The following is a 26,743-nucleotide window of genomic DNA, read 5'->3' as shown; positions in this document are numbered from 1 at the left end:
CACGTGCAGGTACATGTACAGGTGTGCATGCAGCTACATGTGCATGCAGGTACATGTGCAGGTGTCCATGCAAGTAGATGTGCAGGTGCCGGTACATGTGCAGGTATGCATGTAGGTACACGTGCAGGTGTGGGCATGCATGCAGGTAAATGTGTAGGTTCAGGTACACGTGCAGGTGTGGGTGTGCATGTAGGTACATGTGCAGGTGTATGTGCAAGTACATGTGAAGGTGTAGATGTACATGCAGGTACATGTGCAGGTGTGGGTGTGTGGGCAGCTACATGTGCAGGTGTGGGTATGTATATGCAGGTACATGTGCAGATACATGTACAAGTGTATGTGTAATACATGTGTGGATGTGTGTGCAGGTGCATGTGTAGGTGTGTGCAAGTGTGTGTGTGCAGGTGCAGGGATGTGTGTGCGGGTACATGTGCAGGTGAGAGTGTGCATGCAGATACATGTGCAAGTGCGGGTGCTAGTGCAGGTACATTGCAGGTGCAGGTGTGCCTGCAGGTACAGGTGCATGTGTGCGTGCAGGTACATGTGTAGGTACATGTGCAGGTGCGCATGCAGGTGTGGGTGTGCTTGCAGGTACATGTGCAGGTGTGCGTGCCAGTACATATGAGAGTACAGGTGTACATGCAGGTACATGTGCAGATGCACCCCACCAGGACATGCAGGTACATGTCCAGGTGTGGGTGCACATGCAGGTACATGTGTAGGTGCGGGTGTGTGTGCAGGAACTTGTTCAGGCGTGCTTGCAGATACAGGTGCGGGTGCAGGCATATGTGCGGGTGTGCGTGCAGGTAAATGTCCAGGTGTGTGTGCACATGCAGGTACATGTGTAGGTGCAGGCACATGTGTAGATGTGGGTGTGTGTGCAGGTACATGTGAAGATGCACGTGTCTATGCAGGTGTACATGGACACATGCAGGTGTGGATGTGCGGGGAGGTGTGGGTCTATCAGCAGCTACATGTGCAGGTCTGGGTGTGCTTGCAGGTACATATGCAGTTGTGGGGATGTGTGTAGGTACATGTGCAGGTGTGTATGTCTGCAGGTTTAATATGTGTCTGTTCTCCTTGCAATTGATCCCTAACAATGGAGAATCCTATCTCTGGCAGTCTGGCAGGAGTCCTTCCTCCCAGACTGTGATGAAGCCTAAGACTTAAAATAGCTCAGTGCTGTATGTGACATATGAGTTTACTATCCTTGACTTCCCCGAGTTAAAATTGGGATTTCCAACAAATCTTTGCACAATTATGATTGATCAGAATCAGTGTAGTGTCCCTCTTTGTTTCAGCAGGTGGCAGCACTCTGCTATACACCCTGGATCTGAAAAAACTCGATCTCTTCAGTCTGCTGGGCTTCTCCAGCTCCTGTCCCAAGTAGCACTCCATTCAGCATGTACTGTTTTGTATCCTTAACCCAGGTTTGCAGTTTCCCTTCTGTGGTGCTGGATGCTATCACAGCACTGTTTTTTGCCTGTTTATCACTCAGACTCCATGTCCTCATTAACAGCCAGTGCTGGAAAGTGTGCTTTGATTCTAATGGTTGAAGTGGGAATTGGTTGTGATGCCTTACCAGTTCCGTACTCTATTGAGCCCAACTGGGCCACCATGCACACAATGAGTGAGTACTCAGGGACAGTTTCGGAAGGCAAACTACACCCTTGGAATGCAGCCCAGGTATATTACATGCCCTCAGAAGAGGGGGGGGGAAAGCTAGATGGGAGACATGGTGTGATATGTTTGTGTAAACCCTCTACCTTCTCCAGTGGGCAGTTAGGGAATAGGCGTTCAGCAGGACCTTAAGCTGAAAGTGGGAACTTGGAGGGAAGCTGCTGTGTGCTGGCACATTGAGTATATTGTCAAATTACAGAATATTCAATGTAATGTTTCTTGGTGTTCCCCCGGGAAAATATGCATGCTGCTTATCACTTAATAATGCTATTGCTTTTTAAAGAACACACTGAAGGGAAAAACTGCATTTCAATGAAAACTCAGCAAGGGAAGACAGCTCATTTGCTCTCACTGATTCTATGCCCCTAATGTAGGTGGATTTGAGACCCTGGTGTCTGCTGGTTCAGTTTGCGACCATAATTAAATGTTTCAATTTGTCCACCAGGTTGAAAAGAAAGGAGTCCCTACCAAGGTTGGCAGGCCTTAGGTTTTCTGCAATTCTATTAACTTTATGCATTAAGTACACCTTACTGAGATTCAACGTGGGTTTGCTGTAGACCAAAGCTCCCAGAACTCGTACATTCCTCAGTGTACCAAGAAATCACAAACACAGAACCCAATCCTATTGCTGTGTGTAATCACACAGAACCCAATCTCATTACTGTGTGTAATCACAGACACAGAACCCAATCCTATTGCTGTGTGTAATCACAGACACAGAACCCAATCCTATTGGTGTGTGTAATCACAGACACAGAACCCAATCCCATTGCTGTGTGTGTAATCACAGACACAGAACCCAATCCCATTAGTGTGTGTAATCACAGACACAGAACCCAATCCCATTGCTGTGTGTGTAATCACAGACACAGAACCCAATCCCATTACTGTGTGTGTAATTACAGACACAGAACCCAATCCCATTGCTGTGTGTGTAATCACAGACACAGAACCCAATCCTATTGCTGTGTGTGTAATCACAAACACAGAACCCAATCCCATTGCTGTGTGTGTAATCACAGACACAGAACCCAATCCTATTGCTGTGTGTGTAATCACAGACACAGAACCCAATCCCATTACTGTGTGTGTAATTACAGACACAGAACCCAATCCCATTACCCTGTGTGTAATCACAGACACAGAACCCAATCCCATTGCTGTGTGTGTAATCACAGACACAGAACCCAATCCTATTGCTGTGCGTGTAATCACAGACACAGAACCCAATCCCATTACTGTGTGTGTAATTACAGACACAGAACCCAATCCCATTACTCTGTGTGTAATCACAGACACAGAACCCAATCCCATTAGTGTGTGTGTAATCACAGACACAGAACCCAATCCTATTGCTGTGTGTGTAATCACAGACACAGAACCCAATCCCATTGCTGTGTGTGTAACCGCAGACACAGAACCCAATCCCATTACCCTGTGTGTAATCACAGACACAGAACCCAATCCCATTGCTGTGTGTGTAATCACAGACACAGAACCTAATCCTATTGCTGTGTGTGTAATCACAGACACAGAACCCAATCCTATTGCTGTGTGTGTAATCAGACACAGAACCCAATCCCATTGCTGTGTGTAATCACAGACACAGAACCCAGTCCCATTGGTGTATGTGTAATCACAGACACAGAACCCAATCCCATTACCCTGTGTGTAATCACAGACACAGAACCCAATCCCATTGGTGTGTGTGTAATCAGACACAGAACCCAATCCCATTACTGTGTGTGTAATCACAGACACAGAACCCAATCCTATTGCTGTGTGTGTAATCACAGACACAGAACCCAATCCTATTGCTGTGTGTGTAATCACAGACACAGAACCCAATCCCATTGCTGTGTGTGTAATCACAGACACAGAACCCAATCCCATTGCTGTGTGTGTAATCACCGACACAGAACCCAATCCCATTACTGTGTGTGTAATTACAGACACAGAACCCAATCCCATTGGTGTGTGTGTAATCACAGACACAGAACCCAATCCTATTACTATGTGGGTATTGCAGTCAGCAACAATTGGTATTTAGGTAGCACCTTTAACATAGTAAAATATCCCAATGTTCTTCACAGTAGTGTTACACAACAAAATTGTTTACTGACCCACATAAGAAGCTTATTCAAAGAGTGAGGTTTAAAGGGACATCTTAAAAGAGAGACAGTAGCAAGACTGAGAGGTTCAGGGAGGGACTTTTTAAACTTATGCCTCTGGTAGCTGAAGGCACCTATGATTATGTGGTGGAAATGTTTAGGCAGCCAGAATTCATAGAACACAGAGGGTAGTGGGCTGAAGCAGATTACAAGGTGGGGAGGGGTAAGGCATGGCGAATTTTGAAAATAAGGGTGGCAATTTTTAAGTCAGTTTTGCTGAGCTAAGAGCCAAGGTGGGTAAGCGAGCACAGGGGTGAATGATGAGCATGTCAGGACTTGGTGCGGGAAAGTATGTGGACGACATTTTCAATTAGTTCAACTTCGTGGGAATAGAAATGGGGGTAGCAAGTGAGTGGTGGGCTAGGAGTGCCTTGGGAGAGTCACATCCAGAGGCAAGTAAGGCATGGCTGGGGGTTGTGGTAGTAGATAAGCTGAAACTGGGCTGGTGATGAGTGATATTAAGGACGGTGGAAATATGTTCAGGTGCCCAGCTAAGTGTCAAATATGACACAAAATTTGCTGATAGTCTGGTTCAGCCTCACAGTTGCCAGGGAGTGGAAGTTAAATACTGCGGATGCTGGAATCTGAAACAAACAGAAAACGCTGGAAAATCTCAGCAGATCTGACAGCATCTGCAGAGAGAAACTAGAGCAGTGTTTTGAGAGAGAATGTCCTTTCATCAGTGCTTTGGTGACTGATGTTATCAATATACATACAGAAACTGATGCCGTGTTTTCTCTGGAATTCTCTGCCCGTTGAAGTGGTGGAGGCTACCTCGCTAAATATATTTAAGACACGGGTAGATAGGTTTTTGGTAGGCAAGGGGATTAAGGGTTATGGGGAGAAAGCGGGAAAGTGGAACTGAGCCACTTCAGATCAGCCATGATCTTATTGAATGGCAGGGCAGGCTTGAAGGGCTAGATGGCCTACTCCTACTCCTATTTCTTATGTTCTTATGTAGATTATGTTGCCAAGGGGCAGCTTGTAGATGAGAAACAGGAAAAGGGCAAGGACAGATCCCTGAGATTCCAGAAATATAAATGTGAGAGCAAGAAGGCATAGACCCTCATTCTCTAGGACTGTATTCTTGAGAGTGGCATTAGTAAAATACCATTTGAGATTCTGGTAACGACAGAACATTTGGAGATGTGACCGATGAGAATGCTAGGATAATTTTGTGGCGGTTCTCAGTAACTCCTTTTTGGTGTCACGTTTGTCTGCCTTGCACTTCACATTTATCTTTTCATTAGCTGTCTACTTACATTAACTGTACTGGATGTGTAGTTTTTAAAAATAGACTATTGTATACTTATGTTGCAAAAACCTAATCTGCCGACTGCAAACAATGCACTAATCTCGTTATAACACACCAAGGGAACCCCCCCTCCCTCATATTCTACACCAGCCCATCACAATTCAAAGATTTATAATCAGGCAGTGACAATACTAAACACCGAGTGTACTGGGTTTAGTGGGCACGGAGGTTCCCTGAACCTGTCAGTGCATGAGGCTGACTTTAATCCACTGGAGGATTCCCCCTCTTTTTCTCTATCACATCCTCTTTCTGTCTCTTCCACTCTTTCTCTCATTGTATCTATTTCAGTGTCACTTACTCTTGCTCTGTCACTCTCATTCTTGTTCTGTTTCTCTTCAGAACTCGCTCATCTTGTTCTCATGTCTTTCTCCATTCTTTCTTCCTTTTTCTAAATCTCTACTTGTGCGCTGCTTTCTGTGTCTCAGTCTCTTTCTGCCTCCTTGTCTCTCTTTCTTTTCTGCTTTTTTTTTCAATCTCTGGTGTGTTATAATTTTTGATGTAACCCCAAGTTAAAAGGATAATGAGATTTTGTGTTCCAGTTCTGTTTGACCGTAGAGAATTTGCATGCTAAACAGAATGGAAGATTAAACTGTTTGCATGCAGCCCGATGTTCCAGCAATCACACTGACGTTGAACTAAACCTAGGCTGACCTTTGCCGTGCCTTGTGGTATGTGAATAACTCATTCAACTTTCTACACTAACTTTAACATTTCCTCATTCTCTTGAGTCTTGTGCTTTTTTTCAAACTTGAATGATTCTCACTTTCAATTGTTTACAAAGACCTTTCTGTTTGTTTCCCTTCTCTCCAGACTTTAGGGTAAAAAAGTTCATAGATGAAAAAGAAGCGTTATTAGAGCAGGTAAGGATCCACTGTGGGGGCAGGGGTGGTGAATGGAAGCTGGAGAAGGGAGAGAGGCTGGGATAAAAGGGCCAGGCTAAAGGAGGGGAGGAGATGAATGAAGGAGGGACAGGAGGGGAGGAAGGGGACAGGTTAAAGAGAGATGATGGGAGCTGGAGTGGACAGGTTGGAGAGGCATGGGGGAGGTGGATTGGGGAGGAAGGGCAGGATGGAGGAGGAAGGGAAGGGAAGGGGATAGGAAAGGGAGTGTGAGAAGACGGGGAGAGATGGGAGGAGGGGAATGGATAAGTAGGAGCGGAATGGAGTTGATCTGGGGGAATAAAAGGGAGCGGATTTTCTTTTGCTTTGTTGCTTGTTTCTTACATTTCCATTGTCTTGAGTGGTATGATGGGTCAGACACCCAGTTTATTGTTAGTCTGGATTCAAACTAAGCCTGAACTGATAGGATAAGTATCTCCACAAGTCTGCTGACTATAAGGGTGAAAGGGTAGCCAATCAGCTAAGTGATAAAGAGATTAGTAAAGTGTATTATTGTGGGAAGAAGATTGGGTTGAGATTGGGACTGAAGCCATCTGAATCTTGATCTGGATAGACCTTTGTTATTGGTCTGACATCTTCGGTGTTCAGATTCAGCTTTTCATTTCCTTCCATGCTGAAGCAGTCTTTTTCACGTCAGATTAAAAATTTAAAAGCACAACTGGATGAGAGATCCACGGGTGGAAAAGCAGAAAAGGCAGCTTCCAGTGACACCATCTTGGAAAATGGGACAGATGTGCAGGTGATCGAAGTCCAAAGTAAGTTTCAACTCTCCATCATCTAATATATGTATTTATCTGTACGTTTGTGTGTATGGTGCCTGTGTAAGTGCATATATGTGTATAGCATGTTTGTGTGTCTATAATGCCTACGTGTGTGGATTTTATCAATGATTACTTCCGTGATCATACCGGATGATGTCAACTGTACAGGTCACAAGCTCTGCTAGATTCTGTTCGCTGTGACCAAGCATGTGAGTGCCCGACGCCCAGACCCTAGGATCTGTGCGCAATCAGGATCGCAAGAACACTCTTGGGCTCTTAATTGCATTGCTGACCCTCATGCAAGCCAGCTATCCGCAAAATGAGTCTATTCTCCCTGCCTCCAACTCTGTCTTCACCCATCTTCCCCCTCCCCATCTCTATCTTCTAACCCCCCCCCCGTATTCACTCCCTCCTCAACACCCTTACCCACCCCTGTACTCACACCATCCTCTACCCCGTGTTCATCCTGCCCTCTATTCCCCCGTGTTCATCCCGCCCTCTGTTCCCCCGTGTTCACCCCATCCTCTATCCCACCCCATGTTCACCCCACTCTCTCCCCGACTCTGTGTTCACCCCATCCTCTATCCCATCCCATGTTCACCTCACCCCCTAGCCCAACCCATCTTCACTCTGTCTTCTACCCCATCCTGTGGTCACCCACCCTTTAGCTGCACCCACATGTTCACCCTGTCCTCTACCCCCAACGTTCACCCATTCTCTACCTGCCTCCCTTGCATTTTTGGCCGCATCCTTTCCTTCGACTCTCTATTGTGATGTGCTATGTGTTTTCCTTTTCACTCTAACATCTTTGCCCCCACTCTTACCCTTCTCCACATTTTCCCTGCTCTTTTCCTCTTCATGTTTGACTCATTCTTTCCCTTCATCGTAACAGTAAATATTATATCTAACTCTAAAACATCTCAAGGTGCTTCAAACGAGCTTTAGAAAACAGAATTTGACACCAAGTCATGTAAGGAGTTATCAGGTCAGATAACCCAAAGCTTGGTCAAAGAAGTGGGTTTTAACAAACATTGTAAAGGAAAAAAGAAAAGCCAGAGTGGTTCAAGGTCAGAATATATTGCTACATGCTCTTGAAAAAATGGTGGTAAGCACTGAATATAGTAGATTGGATTAGTATTAGAATTAGAATATAGTATATTTAGTATACATAGAATATTAGTATATAGTAGATTTCTCCTCCTTTTGTGGACAGGACATACCCACACAATTTTCCACATTATCGGATATATGACATTGTTGGAGGTGTAACAAAACGGCTTGGCCAGGGACACAGCTGAAGCACATGCCTTCATCACTACAGCTGGAAAGATGTTGGGACCTTTGCTGTATTCAGTTCAGCCAGCTGTTTCTTGAAATTATGTGTAGTAAATGTAATTGTCTGAAGTGATATTGGGGACTTTGGGTGAAGGCTGAGATGAATCATTCAGTCACTGCTTTTGGCTTAAGATGGCTACAAACTCTACAATTTTGTCTTTTGCAATTGTACTGGGTTCCACCATCATTAAGCTTTGGATGTTGATGGAGCTTCTTTGTAAAGGGAATTGTTAAATTGTCCACCAACATTCATGGTTGAATATGGACTGCAGGAGCTTTGATCTGATCCACTGGTTATGAGATTGCTTCACTTTATCCATTGTGTGCTGTTTCTGCTGAGTGTCACGCATACAGTCTTGTAGCTTCACCAGGTTGTCCTGCTATACTGTGTTGCATTCTTCATTGAACCAGGGTTGATCCCAGGCCATGTGGTAATTTTAGAGTGAAAGATATGCCAGACAATGAGACTACAGATTGCGGTTAAAGATAAGTCTGCAGCTGCTAATGGCCCCCAGGACCTCACATGAAGTTTGAGTTGCTAAATCTGTTCTCAATCTATCCCATTCTACACAGTGATAGTGTCATGCCACATGACGGAGGGTGTCCTCAGTGTGAAGATGGGCCTTCATAAACATAACATAAGAACGTAAGAAGTAGGAGCAGGAGTAGGCCATCTAGCCCTTCGAGCCTGCCTTGCCATTCAATAAGATCATGGCTGATCTGTCGTGTCTCAGTTCCACATTCCCGCCCTCTCCCCAGAACCCTTAATCCCCTCTCTTATCAAAAACCCATCAACCCGCGTCTTAAAAATATTTAGCGAGGCAGCCTCCACCACCTCAACAGGCAGAGAATTCCAGAGATTCACCACCCTTTGAGTGAAGAAGTTCCTCCTCAACTCCGTTCTAAACCGCCCCTCCTTTATCTTGAGGCTGTGCCCCCTAGTCCTACTGTCCTTTCTGAGCGGGAAGAGTCTCTCCACCTCTATCCTATCCATCCCATTCATCATCTTATACGTCTCAATGAGATCTCCCCTCATTCTTCTAAACTCTAACGAGTACAAGCCTAGTTTATTCAGCCTCTCCTCATAGCTCAACCCCCTCAACTCTGGTATCAGCCTAGTAAACCTCCTCTGCACTCCCTCCAAGGCCAAAATATCCTTGCGTAAGTACGGCGACCAAAACTGCACACAGTACTCCAGCTGCGGCCTCACCAATGCCCTATACAGCCGCAGCAAGACCTTTCTACTTTTACATTCAATCCCCCTCGCTATGAAGGCCAGCATCCCATTAGCCTTCCTGACCACCTGCTGCACCTGCAGGCTGGGTTTTTGCGACTCATGCACAAGGACCCCAAGGTCCCTCTGCACCGTCGCCTGCTGCAGTTTTTCGCCACGTAAGTAATAGTCCTTCCTACCATTATTCCTACCAAAGTGGACCACCTCGCACTTGCCAACATTAAATTCCATTTGCCATTTCCTGGCCCATTCGCCCAGCCTATCTAGATCCTTCTGCAGACTCTCCACACCCTCCGCGCAATTTGCCGTTCCACCAATCTTGGTGTCATCAGCAAATTTCAACACCATACACTCGGTTCCCTCCTCCAGATCATCTATATAAATGGTAAATAGCTGAGGCCCCAGGACCGACCCCTGGGGCACTCCACTAGTCACCAAACGTTCATCTACGCAAGGACTGTGCTGTCATCATTTCTACCAATACTCTAAAGGATATATGCGTCCACAACAGGGAGATTGGTGACAATGAGGTCAGGTAGCTCTTCCCCTCATTTTGGTTCTCACCACCTACTGCAGACCTAGTCTGTCGAATAGGTCCTTTAGGATTTGGCCAGCCCAACATTGACTTCAGCTTTGGATTATTGCAACTGATGTGTGTGTGTATATGTGTGTGTTTTTAAAGGAGATGCTAACAGACAAATCAGTGAATACAAGTTTAAACTCACCAAAACTGAACAGGAAATAACGGCACTGGAACAAAATGTAAGTATTTAATAACTTTACAACACTCGTATTTGACAAAGAACAGAATGGGAACAGTCCATTCAGCCCATTTGTCCTGCTTCTTGCACAGTACTTATAATCTCTGCTCTAACATGGTCTCTACCCACTCATTTAATCTCATGGTACAGCTTATGCACACTCTCACCTGTCATGGATTCTACTCATCCATTTCATCTCTTCCTACAGCATAAGCACATTCTTATCTATCATAGAATTTCCCTAGTTACTTAATCTCCTGCAGCCCTTGCACATTCTCCACCATCTCGGACTCTCTCTGCCCATCCATAGACTCTTCAGCTGAATGGCCTTTTTTGATCTTTTGTGATCTTCGAGTTGAATTTTAGAGTTATATTTAGATGTTTATATAAAATGCAGTAACTTGCATCCTAAACTGAGGAGTGTGCCATTATTTCTGGTATAAGCGGAATCCTGGTTCAAGGAACTATTCTGGGAAGGTGGTATCAACTTCATTCAACTGGTACTTGTCTTGCCTTTGAATGGGGAAGTTGTGGTCCAAACCTCACTTGAGGACTTCAGTGCAAAACCTAAGATGCCAACATGTGAGATGCCCTGTTTCTTATAGGAGACACCACATTTGCCTGTTCTGTGATTCAGGTAAATGTTAAAGATTCCGTAGTATTATTCAAAGAGCTGTGTCAACATTTCTCCCTCAACGTTCACCTCCCAAAATGAATCAACTTGCCAATTATCTCATCGCTGGTGCCAGTTGGCAGTTGTATCCATCCACAAAATGAGACTAAACTCTCCAAAGTAACCCATGTAACAAGTTATGTCACGTTATTGTCACTATCCTATGTGATTTGCCAATTATGGAAGATGCCTGTCTGTTTATCCATTTTAATATAGCATTTTCCACATTTCTGATGAAATTATTTCATGTTTTGTCATTTCCTGGGGGTGCACATGGGGAATATTTCAGATCGCTCGTCTCGAAAACCAGGTTTTACGATACAAAACGGCAGCAGAAAATGCAGAAAAAGTGGAAGATGAACTTAAGGCTGAGAAGCGCAAGCTCCAAAGAGAGGTACGGTGAAGCAGTTAACTGAGGCTCAAAGGAGCTGAAATAGCATAATGTAAATTACCACAATATTATCACCTTTGTTATCTGGTGTCCATTTTGAACTTAAGAGAAAAACAATTGTTGTTTACTTATCTCTTCACAAATATTCCACTGTCTTTGTGGACGTTCCAATGGTCGATATAGAGCTGGGTTTAAGGTGATAGATTGGGTCTAATCAAACATGCTGGAAACTGTTGAGCTTCTTCAGAGTTGTTGGAAATCTACTGAGCTAGACAAGTGGAGAATATTCCATGACACACATGACATTTGTCTTGTAGATGAACAGGTTTTGGGAGTCAGGAGGTGAGTTACTTATCATAGAATTCCCAGCTTCTGACCTGTTCTTGTAGCCACAGTATTTATATGGTCAGTCCAGGTCAGTGTCTTGTCAGTGGTATGCCCCAGGATGTTGATAGTGAGGGATTCAGAGATGATAATGGCATTGAATGTCAAGGGGACAATGGTTAAATTCTGTCTTGTTGGTGATGGTCATTGCCTGGCACTTGTGTGACATGAATGTTTCTTGCCACTTATTAACCCAAGCCAAAATGTTGTCCAGGTTTACTTGTATATGGACACAGACTGCTTCAATATCTGAGGAGTTGTGAATGGTACTGAACATAGTGCAATCTTCAATGAACATCCTCACTTTTGATCTTATGATGGAGTGAAGGCTACTGGTGAAGCAGTTGAAGATGGTTGTGCCTAGGACATTACCCTGAGGAACTCTTTCAGTAATGTCCTGGGGCTGAGACAATTAGCGGTACAGTGATGTGAGGCATTTGAGAAGTTAGGAATTTTTTTTGTTGGGATTGAGAAAGTTTATTTTAAGATAAGCAGCCAGTGATTGTTTTCACTGTGGGATGAGATGAAAATGGGAGATCACAAACTGAAGAAAATTACAAAAAAAAATTGAAGCAGAGTTTAGGAGAAATCCACCTTAATCGAGCTAGGTGAAAATGTGGAAACCACTCCAACACACTATGCTGAAGCAGAATCATAACTTTTGTTGCAAAAGGCCATTATTTACTAGAAAAGAGGAATATTAAAGAGTATAGGAGTGAGGGGAGTCAGAATAGATGAGATGTCTGTTTATACACTATAACAGACGGATTTGATAGAATTAAAACAGAAAATACTGGAAATACTGAGGACAGGCAGTATCTGCAGTGAGAGAAAGAGTTAATGGGCAGGATTTTCAGCCATGCTCACCCCAAGGTTTAAAAATCCCACGCAAGGTCAACGGACATTTGCATGGTTCGGCACAGTACGCATGGCCGACATGGTAGCACAGTGGTAAGCACTGTTGCTTCACAGCTCCAGGGACTTGGGTTCAATTCCTGGCTTGGGTCACTGTCTGTGTGGAGTTTGCACATTCTCCTTGTGTCTGCGTGGGTTTCCTCCGGGTGCTCTGGGTTCCTCCCACAGTCCAAAGATGTGCGGGCTAGGTTGATTGGCCATGCTTAAATTGCCCTTAGCGCCTTGAGATGTGTAGGTTAGAAGGATTAGTGGGTAAAATATGTAGGGATATGGGGGTAGTGCCTGGATGGGATTGTGGTCAGTGCAGACTCGTTCGACCAAATGGCCTCTTTCTATACTGTAGGGTTTCTATGATTTCTATGGTTCGTGTCCCACCCACTACATGGCAGGCAGGCCGGCCGGTAAATTCTGCCCAATGTCTCAGGTTCCTGATCTTTTATTGAAACTGGAAAAATTTAGAGATGTAACAGATTTAAAGCAAGTAGAGATATGAGGTGGGCAGAAAAGATTTAATGATATTATCCAGAGCATTATTTAATGAGATTAATGACATTTGGGCAACACAGCAGCAAGCTCTGCTGCCTCACACTGCCAGGGAACCAGGTTTGATTCCAGCCTTGGATAATTATGTGGTGTTTGTATGTTCTCTCCATGTCTATCTGGGTTTCCTTTGAGTGCTCCAGTTTTCTCCCACAGTCTAAAGAAGTTCAGGTTAGGTAGATTGCCCATGCTAAATTGCCCCTTAGTGTCCCAGGATATGTAGATTAGGTGAATATTGGGGTAAATACATGAGGTTATGGGGATAGGACCTGGGTAAGATGCTTTGTTGGAGTGTTGGTGCAGACTAGATGAAGATTGTCAGAGAATACAGCAGAATATAGATAAATTGGAAAATTGGGCGGAGAAATTAGATGGAATTTAATCCAGTCAAATGTGAAGTGATGCAATTTGGTAGATCCAAGTTACAAAATAAATGGCAAAGCAATCAGGAGCGTAGATACAGATATCTGGCAGTACAGGTCTTCAGATCCTTAAAAGTGACAGCACAGGTGGAAAAGGTGGTGAAGAAAGCATATGGCATGCTTGCCTTCATTGGATGGGGCATCGACTATAAAAGTTGGCAAATTATGTTACTGTTGTGTGAAATGTTGGTTAGGCCACATTTTGAATACTGTGTCCAGTTCTGGTCATCATGCTACCAGGACGTGGAGGTTTTAGAAAGAGTGCAGAAAAAGTTTACCTGGATGTTACTTGGTATGGAAGGTATTAGCTATGAGGAAAGATTGAATAAACTGGGATTGTTTTCCCTGGAAAGACAGAAGCTGAGGGGCGATCTGATAGAAGTTTATTAAAATTATGAGAGGTATAGATAGGGTGAACAGTTGGAAGCTTTTTCCCGGGGCAGAAATGACAAGGGGACAAGTTCAAGTTAAGAGGGGGAAGGTTCAGTGGAAATGTGCGGTAAGTTTTTTTACACAGAGGGTGGTAGGGGCCTGGAATGAACTGCCAAGCAAGGTGGTTGAGGCAGTTACATTAGCCACGACTAAGAACGAACAGGGAATAAGCAGTTGATTTAGATTGGCAAACGTGATTGGCACAGACTTGGAGGGCCAAAGAACCTATTCCTGTGCTGTACTGTTCTTTGTACCCCTTATATTCTTTCACTCCCTTATTTGTCAAGAATCTATCTACCTCTGCCTTAAAAAATATTCAAAGTATCTGCTTCCACCCACTTTTGAGGAGTTCCAAAGACTAACAACAGAGAAATAATTTGATGATCCCTTATTTTTAAACAGTAAATAAAAGGAATGATAGTGCAAGGGTAATGGGAAGGAATTGGAATAGCAGAATCGTCATCAATGACTATCAAAAACATGGAGGCAGAAGTTATAATCAGAAATTGGTGAATTCAAAACTCAATATGGAAGGCTTTCAAGGACCGAATCAAAAGATGAGGTGTTGTTCCTTAAACTTCAGTGGAACAGTTGGGAGGTCAAGGTCAAAGTGGGGGGGGTAAAATTGAAATGACAGACAACTGTAATCTTATACTTGTGGGATGAAAAGAAATGTTTTTCACTGCTACTCAACCTGTGCTTGGTTTCCCCATTGTGAGAGTAAATACAATACATTAAATTTAAAAACAATTAAATTGCTTTTTCATCTGTAAAAAATGTTTGGGGCCCTTGATGGTGGGGAGGAGATAAAAAGGAAAGATGTTGTATCTCCTGCACTTGCATCTGAAGGTGCCACGGAAGGGGAGGGTGTTTGGGGTGATTGAGAAGTGGACCAGTGTCACTGAGAGAATAGTGCCTTCAGAATGCTGAAGGGGAGGGTCAGAAGTCTTTGGTGGTGGTGTCACACTGGAGATGGAGGAAGATCTGTCGAACAGAAAGGCTGGTGAGGTGGACAAGGGAAATCCTATTATGACTCTGAAAGAAAGGAGATGGAGTGATTTAATGATCCATTTCTGTAGTATCACCAGTTTTGATTCAGGCAAGTTGGAGGAAAAAAAACTGGAAAAATTAAAGTTTCTCAAAAAAGATGGTTCATGCCTCTGGAAAATGTAAAATATTGTTTGAAAAGCCTTTGCTTGGCCAAGATGGAAGATTTGGGCTCTGATCATCTCTAAACATTTAGGTGCAGTAGGCAACTTGGAGAACTACTCATATATGAATCTATGACCAATTGTCCCCTGACAGGTCCGTTCAGCACTGGATAAAATTGAGGAGCTGGAAATGAGCAACAGCCATCTATCGAAGAGGCTGGAGAAGATGAAAGCCAACCGGAGCGCCTTGCTATCCCAGCAGTAAAAGACCCACTTCCAAGAAGCCAGGTCATGGGCCTGGGCTGCCTGTTAAGGGAACTCGCTTTTTAAAAAAGTAATTAATGAGACGCTTCACTGTTACCACATACACACACTGCTGAGGAAAAAAATTGCACATGTTTCTGACTCACCACTTACATGGTTTTCTTTACAAGGCTTCCAAGTTGACACTTCCAGCATAGGCACGATGGGCTAAATACCCTCTTTACGTGCTGTCTCATTCTATGATTGTATGACTCCATCATCAAGCAACAGCTTAGCTTTAACAAGGGATTTGGTTTTAAATTGTCACTGCCGAGAGGGGAATAGTTTGTGTGGTGGTTGTATTTATGAATTAATAATCCAGGGAACATAAGTTTACTTTCCACCATGACCGTTTGAGAATTTGAATTCCATTTCAAACATCTGAAAATAAACAGCTGATATCAACTTCATTTTTACTGTCGGATTATGGTAAAAATCCAATTGGGTTCACTATTTTTCAGTTAAGAACGGAAACTTATCCGGCTTCTACGTAACATCAGTCCCACAGACATGGTTGACTCTCAGCAAGCCCTGAAATGGTTTAGTCATCTACTCAGTTACCATCATCTTCTCAGGGCAAGTTAAAATGGGCAATAAATGTTGGCTTTACCAGAATCCTGAGAGTTAATTAAAAACAATGGGACATGTGAGCCATTGCATTGAACATCTATGTTCAGCATTGGTGCACTGTCACTGAATATTTATTTGTGGGGAGTGGTCAAAGGTGAGTGAGATGCCAACACACTCAGGGGTTGTGCCAACCACACAATGTATTTGCAACGCCCATAGTGTTTATTTTCATATATTAATATTTTAGCTGTACTTTGCCAATGGGCCCAGTCTCAAGATCACTATCGTAAGTAGAGTTAAGGGAAGAGAGTTTTGCAAATGGTGCAGAGTAAATTATGCTTTTTTCAAAGAACAATTGGGAATCTTGGAAATTCAACCCAGATTGTGGGGAGGGAGCGGGCTGGTGGGGTAAGTCAATCCACCTGAACTCTGAATACACCATTAACAGTATTAAAGCCCACTTTAAATAAATGCACTAATTAAGGGCAACAAATTCAGATGATGTTGATTTTTATTGATTCTGATTTTTTTTAAACGATTCGATCGTATGGCTGCATTGACCAGGCATAAAACTGGGTGGCGGCAGTGGCAAGGGTGGGGGCGAGTGTTCCAGGCAACAATTGGTATTTTCTCTTATAACATAGAGCTAATAGAAATTAGCTCTCTGGAGTAAGGCGGCAATGAAAGAGGGAAAGATGGTGTGAGGAAGAATGTACATACCTTATAACATTTGCAGTATTTTGGCCTCAGTCGATCCATTACTTGATGACTTCTAAAGCAAGACACAGGGGTGGGTTATCAGGGTTTTGACTAGAATATACCAGAGATGGATGGGAACTGTGGATCTTTGAGGCCTTGGGTAATAGATTTCTTTTCTTTCCCCAAAGAGCTTGGCATTCTCTCTCTCCTCACACCAGACCTTCTCTCCTTGGTAATTTGAAGTGCCAGAGACAACAGCATTTGCAACAAGCAGTGTTTCTAACTGCTCAAGGTGTTGACGTTCTTGTTTTATAAAAGCTTTTGGCTATGTTTTTTCTTTAAACAATGAAAGCACTTCTTGCCTGAGACACATGATTGAAATGTGTTTAGGCCCAAGGAACTAAATTATTTTGGAAGTATTAAGCGATGGGAAGTGCTATGCCATCGACAAATGAAATATGTTTCTCCATAATGGAAAATGGCAGCAATAAGATAAAGTTGAATCAGAAAATCCAGAAGCCAGTCCAGGAAATGATATAAAGAAAACTGTACATATTTAGCTTTTAAATTACTTTTTTTTCACACGTTGTACGAGTGATTTTTTTTGTTCTCTGGGACAGACTCTAGCTCAGCCAGCGAACTGGGCCTTTTCTTCCTTGAACCTGTTGCAGTCTCAGCTTTAAGAGGATGGGTTGAGAGTTTTCTGTTGGAGAATTGAAACGATTGCATAGGATGCTGTTTGTTTTGTTTAAAAATTGAGAGATCTGCTGAGCAACAATTACGATGATACCAATGTATTAAGGGTGACACTACATTCTCAAGCTAATAAAACCTTTGAGAGACTTTCAGATGGTGTCATTCTTCACTGAGCAGTCAACTGATGTTGCTAATTGTACACGAGTGTCAGTATACAATTGTGTACAACCAGGCCTTTCATCTCTAGAACCTGGGTTCAAATACAGTGGGATACATCACCTATGTCTTCTAGCTGCAAGGACACTACCAAACTTGTCTTGCTAACCTAAGCTGACATTTCAGTTAAGTGTTTTTGTAAGGGTTGGTTTACTCTTCATTTAACTTGTGCTCTACGCTGCCCTGGGTATATTTAACACTGACAATGAATTCCTGGAATGGAAAGGAGTAGATATGGAACATGCTGTAGTTCCTTGTTTTGTTATTGTCAGTGTGACTCACCTTTATGAATTCAAAAAAGTTAAATATGCTATACCATGCTGTTGGCAGCTTAATAATGAAAAATGCATATTGTACCTGCTCCTTTACCACTTTTTCCTATCTTCTCATTTCCCTCACATTCTTTGTATCTACTCATTTTTCTTTGCGTTGTCGATCCGCCCATTCCCCTCCGCGTTGTCGATCCGCCCATTCCCCTCCGCGTTGTCGATCCGCCCATTCCCCTCCGCGTTGTCGATCCGCCCATTCCCCTCCGCGTTGTCGATCCGCCCATTCCCCTCTGCATATTCTGCACAAATTGATTTCCCGCTACATGTTACATGCATGTCCATTTCCTGCAATATGTTATAAATTATCCATCTCCTTCTGTTAATTTTTCTTCTTTGATGTAAACATTTCAATATCACACAAGGCTTGATGATAGAATAATGTGGGTTCTATATTTGAAGCTAATGTTCATTGGGGACTGTCAGGAATATATATGACCTGGATCTCTGCTTTTTTCCCACCACCTGCTGGACGTGGGTCTAATACATCATATCCTGTCAAGGTGACAATGGTTTAAGATGCACTCCCTTGAAGGTATACGCACATCATATCACAACACCTTCCACATGTTAGAGACATGTCTATTTCTCTCCACATATATACATGTCCATCCCTTCAACATGTTATACACACCAAGACGGCCAACAATCTTGCATTTGGTCTCTTGTCTTCAGTCAAGCCATCCTGGGACATGTTTTGTCTCAGATTTCTACCATCTCAGCAGGACTTTAATGCATATGTTAGGTGCAACAGGTTTGTAGCTTGTATTTAAGCTGTCTGTGGGTAACTAGTGATGGGTTAGTGGTAGATTCAGCAGGTAACAGCATCAGAATTGTGGTGTTTCACCTACCTCCAAGTATTCCCTTCCCTGGTTTTCACAAGTTCACCAGCACATTCCATGGTGAATTGTCCCTTTTTTTCTGACCAGAATTGGTCACCATTATACAAATGTCCATTCACATGTTATACACTAGTCCAGTATCATCTCCATATTAAAGATAAGTCCATAGCCCTCTACATGTTATACATTTGTTCAGTATTTGTGTTATAGACATTTTACTCTGGATACTCTGGTCCAATATCCTCCACGTATGTCTCTTTCCATTGCTGTTATCCAGGTGTCCTATATGCTCCCCATGTTATTACAGCTGTCTATTCCCTTCCACGTTCTACACCAGGCCAGTATTCTCACATTTTAGATTTCCCTCTATATTTTATACACTAGTCCAGTATCATCCATGTGTTAAGGACATGTCTATAGCCCTCCACATTTTAAACACTAGCCCAGCTACCCTCTACTTATGGCCAATACCCACTACATATTTTGTACTAGTCCAGTATTCTTCACGTTACAAATATGTAACTGCCGCCTATGGGGCAATGGCGCTAACCATTGCACTGGTTATGGTTATAATGTGGAGAATACTGGGCTTATGCATAACATATAGAGGGGAATAGACATCTCTAACGACAAGTCCATTGCTCTTCACATTATCCATGATTATTACACACATTATTACAGATGCCCAACCCCATCTATATGTTACATACAAGTCCAGTATTCTCTACATTACTGAACATGACCATTGCCTCTACTTGTTATATATTAGTCCAGTACCCTCCACGTGTTGTAGACATGTCCATAGCCCTATACACATTGCACACTAGTCCACTTATCCTCTACACATGTCCAATACACTCTGCATGTTTTATACTAGTCCAGTATTCTTGTTACAAATGTCCATAGCCCTCTACATGTTCCACACATGTCCTGTATCCACTACATTATAAACATGTCCATACCCTTTAATTTTATACACTGGACTAGTATCTCCATTTGTGATGGACATGTCCATAGCCTTCTATGTGTTATTCATGTGTTCGGTATCCTCCATGTTATAATGTGGTTTGGTAAGACTTCTCCATGGCCATAGTCTATATATTGTACACTAGTCCAGTACCCTCCACATGCTCCATAACCCTTTTTTTTTAAGTTTATTATCACAAGTAGGGTTACATCTACGAACCTTATAAGGCTTACACCTGCACTGCAAGTAAGTTACTGTGAAAATTCCCTAGTTGCCACATTCTAGTGCCTGTTTGGGTACACTGAGGGAGAATTTAGCATGACCAATGCACCTAACAAGCACGGGTTTTGGATTGTGGAAGGAAACCAGAGCACCTGGAGGAAACCCATGTAGACATGGGGAGAGAGTGCAGACACCACACAGACAGTGACCAAGCCAGAAATCGAACCCGAGTCCCTGGTGCCACCTACATGCCATACATTAATCCATTATCCTCCAGCTATCAGACATTATTATAGCCCTCTACATGTTATCCAGGTAATCAGTATCCTCCATGTCATTAGAGATGTCCATTGTCCTCTACATGTCACACACAAGCCCAGTATTCACATTATAGACATAACCATTGCTTCTACATGTTATACCCTAGTCCAGTGCCCTCCATATGTTACACATTTGTTCATTTCCCTCTACAGGTTATGCACTAGTCCAGTGCCCTCCGCATATTATAGGCATGTCCATAGCCCCATGTTATACTTTAGTCCAGTTAATTTCCTCAATGTCCAATACCCTCTACATGTTATATACTAATCTAGTACACTTTACATGTTATAAACATTCCATTGCCTGATACGTTATACACGTATCTCTGTTATAGATGTCCATAGCTCTTCACATATTACACTTGTCTATTATCCTTCACATTATAAATATGTCCATAGCCCATTATATATACACTAGATTAATAGCACACCAGAATTATAGGGAGTGGGATAGCTTGATCTTGGGATCAGACATATCTCGGCACAACATTGAGGGCAGAAGGGCCTGTACCGTGCTGTAATGTTCTAATATCCTGCACATATAATGGATATGTCCACAGCCCTCTATATGTTATCCATGTGTCCAACATTCTCCATGTTACCATATCCCTCCATAGCCATATCCCTCCACATGTAATGCAGCCCAGTATCCTTTACGTTTTACAAATATGTCCATAAACCTCTACATGTTAAACACTTGTCTAGAATCCTCCATTTATTATAGACATGTCCATTGGCCTCTACATGTTATTCATGAGTCCAACAAGATCTACATTATAGGCATATCCAAAACACTACATTATACACTAATTCCATATCCTCTCTGTGGATGTGTCCGGTATTCATCACATTACAGAAATGACCATTGCTTCTACACATTATACCCTAGTCCAGTACACTCCATGTGTTATAGACATGTCAAATACTCACATTATACACTATTGTCCATGCATTAAAGACCCGACTATAGCCCTCTATGTTACACTAGTCCAATACCCTCCATGTGTTAGACATGTCTATTGCCCTCTACATGTTAACCATGTCCAGTATCCTCCATGTAATTAGAAATGTCCCCTCCCATCTACATATTATACACGAGCCCAGTATTCTCCACATTATTGACATAACCATTGCCTCTACATGTTATACACTAGTCTAGAAAATAATTAAGTTTATTTATTAGTCACAAGACTTGCATTAACACTGCAATGAAGTTACTGTGAAATCCCCCTAGTCATAAGAACATAAGAAATAGGAGCAGGAGTAGGCCATCTAGCCCCTCGAGCCTGCCCCGCCATTCAACAAGATCATGGCTGATCTGTCGTGTCTCAGTTCCACATTCCTGCCCTCTCCCCATAACCCTTAATCCCCTTGCCTATCAAAAACCTATCAACCCGCATCTTAAAAATATTTAGTGAGGCAGCCTCCACCACTTCAACGGGCAGAGAATTCCAGAGATTCACCACCCTTTGAGTGAAGAAGTTCCTCCTCAACTCCGTTCTAAACCGCGCCACCCCTTTATCTTGAGGCTGTGCCCTCTAGTCCTACTGTCCTTTCTGAGCAGGAAGACCCTCTCCACCTCTATCCTATCCATCCCATTCATCATCTTATACGTCTCAATGAGATCTCCCCTCATTCTTCTAAACTCTAACGAGTACAAGCCTAGTTTATTCAGCCTCTCCTCATAGCTCAACCCCCTCAACTCCGGTATCAGCCTAGTAAACCTCCTCTGCACTCCTTCCAAGGCCAAAATATCCTTGTGTAAGTGCGGCGACCAAAACTGCACACAGTATTCCAGCTGCGGCCTCACCAGTGCCCTATACAGCTGCAGCAAGACTTTTATATTCAGTCCCCCTCGCTATGAAGGCCAGCATCCCATTCGCCTTCCTGACTACCTGCTGCACCTGTAGGCTGGGTTTTTGCGACTCATGCACAAGGACCCCGAGGTCCCTCTGCACCGCCGCCTGCTGCAGTTTTTCACCACGTAAGTAATAGTCCTTCCTACCATTATTCCTACCAAAGTGGACAACCTCACATTTGCCAACATTAAATTCCATTTGCCAGTTCCTGGCCCATTCGCCCAGCCTATCTAGATCCTTCTGCAGACTCTCCACACCCTCCGCACAATTTGCCGTTCCACCAATCTTGGTGTCATCAGCAAATTTCGACACCATACACTCGGTTCCCTCCTCCAGATCATCTATATAAATGGTAAATAGCTGAGGCCCCAGCACCGATCCCTGGGGCACTGCACTAGTTACCAACCGCCAATCCGAATAGCACCCATTGACCCCCACTCTCTGCCTCCTATTTGACAGCCAATCCTCTATCCAAGCTAACACCCTACCCCCAACTCCATGCCCCCTGACCTTCTGTAATAACCTCTTGTGAGGCATCTTATCAAACGCCTTCTGAAAATCAAGAAACACCACATCCACCGGCTTTCCTCTTTCCACCGCCCTAGACATATCCTCACAGAAGTCCAATAAATTCGTCAGACACGAATTCCCCTTAACGAAACCGTGCTGCATCTGCTCTATCAAACAATTCTCCTCAAGATGCCTCGCTATTTTCTCCTTGACCACGGATTCAAGCATTTTACCTACAACAGACGTTAAACTAACCTGCCTATAATTCCCTGCCTTTAGCCGTTTTCCAATCTTCCGGCACTTGCCCGGAATCCAGCGACGTTTGGAAAATAATCACCAAGGCATCCACTATCACCTCTGCCATTTCTTTCAGAACCCTTGGGTGCATTCCATCTGGTCCTGGGGACTTGTCCACAATCAGTCCCTCCAATCTGTCGAGTACTGCCTCTCTACTAACAATAATGTCATTCACACCCTCCACTCCTACCATCTTTCCATCGCTAACACCCGGCAAATTATTCACATCCTCCCCCGTGAAGACCGAAACAAAAAAGTTATTCAAGGCCTCAGCCATTTCCCCATTCCCTACCACTAAATCCCCCCTCTCATCCTCTAAGGGTCCAACATTCACCCTAGCCAGCCTCTTCCTTTTTATATATTTATAATAACTCTTGCTATCCTTTTTTATATTAAGCGCTAGCCCAGCTTCATAGTTTATCCTACCCTTCTTTATCAACTTCTTTGTCATTCTTTGTTGACATTTAAACCTCTCCCAATCCTCTTCTCGCCCACTCTTAGCTCTTAGCTACTCTAAACGCATCCGCTTTTAATTTAACACTTTCCTTTACCTCCTTCGTTATCCATGGCTGATTATCTCTCCTCCTATGATCCTTTTTAACCATCGGAATAAATTTCTGCTGAGCACCAAGAAAGATCTCCTTAAAGATCCTCCACTGTTCCTCAGCAGACCTACCTTCCAACGCGCTCCCCCAATCAGCATTCGCCAATTCCTCTCTCATCCTACCGTACTCCCCTCTGTTCAAACAAAGGACGCATGTCCAGGAACCCACTTTCTCCTCCTCCATCTGCATCAGAAACTCCACCGTGCAATGATCACTCTTCCCAAGAGGATCCTTCACCACAAGGTCCCTAATTCTACCCGCCTCATTACATAACACCAGATCCAAGATAGCTCACTCCCTCGTCAGCTCCAACACACACTGTTCAAGGAAACTATCCCGGCAGCATTCCAAGAACTCCTCCTCAAGCCCACCGCGTCCAACATGGGTCGACCAATCAATATGTAGATTGAAATCCCCCATAATTATCGCCGTTCCATTCCTGCACTCCGCATTTATTTGCGCGTTAACAGCCCGCCCCACCTCCAGATCATTATTTGGGGGCCTATAGACGACACCCACCAGCGTCTTCCTCCCTTTGCTGTTCCTAATCTCCACCCACAACGATTCCACTTTCTAGTGTTGTGGTTCCCCAGGACGACAACTGATTTTAGCCGATCGAAACAGAGAGTCTGAGTCGTAATCCTCCAAGCAGTAGACTTTATTTTCCAGCACAAGACAATAAAGCCGGGATGTCCGGAACAATCCAACGAACTGTTCGCTTACAGTCTTTTTATGCATATTACAACTCCATACCTCAAGATCCTTATCTTACTTTTAAGGCTGACCTTGTTTAGCCACCATTGTTTTTGGGCCTACCATTTATCTATCTTGTTTGAGATTGGTCACTCATTGGTGCATCTCTTTGCTTCTTGAAACCATGGTAGTTATGGCTTCTGCCCTTAGCTAGACAATTCTGCTTACACAATAATCGTGGTTTAGCTAACTCAGGCCGAATAGTGAAGAAAAACATGCTTACTTTATTCTCTCCTTTTTGCTATAGTCACGTATTAGGTTGGGTGACTGGACAGTGTCCATTGTTTCCCCGAGTGACTATTGTTTACATTCATTGATTATGAGTGATTGCTACACTAACTACATTGGATAACATACATTGATTATATTGGTTACATCTCTCCTAGTCTTGCTGGTCTGATTACTATACTAATTACATTAGGTAACATATATTGATTTGATTAATCATGCTGGTCTCATCACATCTTACATTTTAACCCCATCTCATCGTACACATTTTAATTACAAGTTTCAGAGCAAATTCTCTCACACTAGTCGCCATGTTCCACGCCTATTTGGGTCAATGCACCTAACCATCTAATCTTTCAGACTGTGGGAAGAAACCAGAGCACCTGGAGGAAACCCACACAGACATGGAGAGAACGTGCAAACTCCACAGAGACAGTGATCCAAGCCTGGAATTGAAGCCAGGTCCCTGGTGCTGTGAGGCAGCAGTACTAACCACTAGCCTCTACACATCTCCAATACTCGCTAAATGTTTTATGCAAGTTTGTCACATGCTTCCCATGTTACAAACATGTCCATAACTCTCTAAATGTTATAATTGTATCTAGATCAGAACCAGAGGGCAACACCTCAGGCTAAAGGAACGATCCTTTAAAACAGAGATGAGGAGGAATTTCTTCAACAAGAGAGTGGTGAATCTGTGGAACTCTGCCGCAGAAGGCTGTGGAGGTCAGGTCATTAAGTGTCTTTAAGACAGAGATAGATAAGTTCTTGATTAATAAGGGAATCTGGGGTTATGAGGAAAAGGCAGGAGAATGGGGATGAGAAAAAAAAATCAGCCGTGACTGAATGGCAGAGAAGACTCGATGGCCTGAGTGGCCAAATTGTGTTCCTAAATATTACTGTCTATAGTATCCTCAACATTATAGGTCCATAGTCCTCTACGTTATACACTGGATTAGTATCTCCACAAATGATGGACATGCCCATACATGCCCCTCTACATGTTATTGTGTGTCTTGTGTGCTCTATGTTACAGACATGACCATATCCTTCTACACGTCATACAGCAGTCAGTATCCTCCATACCTTATAGACGTGTCCATAGCCCTCTACACGTCTACTCAAGTTTAATATCCCCTACATGTCCATTTCCCTCTACATGTTATATACACTAGTTCAGTCCCCTCCAAATGCTAGAGATATGGCCATTACCTCTACATGTTATAGACTAGCCCAGTAGTTTACTATCCTCTGCATGTTCATCTACAAACATGTTCATAGTCCTCTACATGCTATAAATTAACCCAGTATCTTCCACATGTTATAGACATGGCCATAATCCTTTACAAGTCATCCAAAGCGTTCCACGCCATAAACATATCCACTGCTCTCTACATGTTTTATATGAGTCTTGTCTTCTCCATATTATAGACATAGTCTTTCCTCTTTGTATCTTAAAGACTAGCACATTATTCTCCACAGTTCGTGAGAATAGTCCTTTACTTACCTTCTGTGGAGGTGCGGCTGTGTTCATCGCCCTCGCGCGCTTTCCCTCACCGCCGCAGCACGTGCCTTCCTCGCGGGAATATCGCTCTCCGATGTTAGAGCCAATGGGAGTGCGCGCTCTGCCGTTGAGCCAATGGGGTGTGAGGATGGGTGGGGGTGGCCTCGGCTGCAGCCGTTAGCGCGTGGCGCGTCGAGTAACGGTCAGCCGGGAATGGCGGAGTGGAGACGGTGCTGAATGAGGTGTGGAAAGGTAAGACCGGGCGGTTATTTCCCTCCCTGTCTTTGCATTCGTCCCACTTTGAAAGGGCGAGTTCCTATTGACGATTTGGATTCTCAGGATGTTGAAGTGGCGATGTACAATATCTAAATACCAGATCTGTGCACGGTTCGAGTTAAAAATGGTTGCGTGTTGATAAATTGCTCCATTGTTAGCAGTTTGTTTCACAGTTTCCCCGCTTTTGTCCTGAAGGTGCAGACTCTGAGATACAACTCCACAGGAGATGTTGGTTCTCCAGTCCTCCCTTGCTCTCTCTCTAGACACATCGTTTGGCAGCTTTAGTCACAGAGAACATCAGATTCACCATGATCCTGCCGTGAATCCACACAGCATTGACAATATTTGGTGGAAGCTATTATGTATGCAGTTATGCTATTGAAAATTACTGCAGATGCTGGAATCTAAAACAAGAACAGAAAATGCTGGAAAATCTCGCCAGGTCTGACAGCAACTCCTGATCAGCCACATTACAACATTTCAGAC

At 43.5% G+C, this 26,743-nt stretch overlaps 1 long non-coding RNA gene across 1 annotated transcript; it reads left to right on the top strand.

Moving 5' to 3' along the window:
• The first annotated feature begins 3,459 nt into the window (after positions 1-3,459).
• LOC145349909 (uncharacterized) lies at positions 3,460-6,767 on the top strand. The gene is made up of 3 exons (XR_013888151.1): positions 3,460-5,834; positions 5,977-6,026; positions 6,703-6,767. It is a non-coding gene; the product is annotated as an uncharacterized LOC145349909 (long non-coding RNA).
• The last annotated feature ends 19,976 nt before the right edge of the window (positions 6,768-26,743 follow it).

This window comes from Carcharhinus amblyrhynchos, chromosome 11 (assembly GCF_965287045.1).
Source record: "Carcharhinus amblyrhynchos chromosome 11, sCarAmb.v2.hapA, whole genome shotgun sequence".
Lineage (NCBI taxonomy): Eukaryota > Metazoa > Chordata > Chondrichthyes > Carcharhiniformes > Carcharhinidae > Carcharhinus > Carcharhinus amblyrhynchos.
This window is presented reverse-complemented; position numbering and strand designations above follow the sequence as displayed.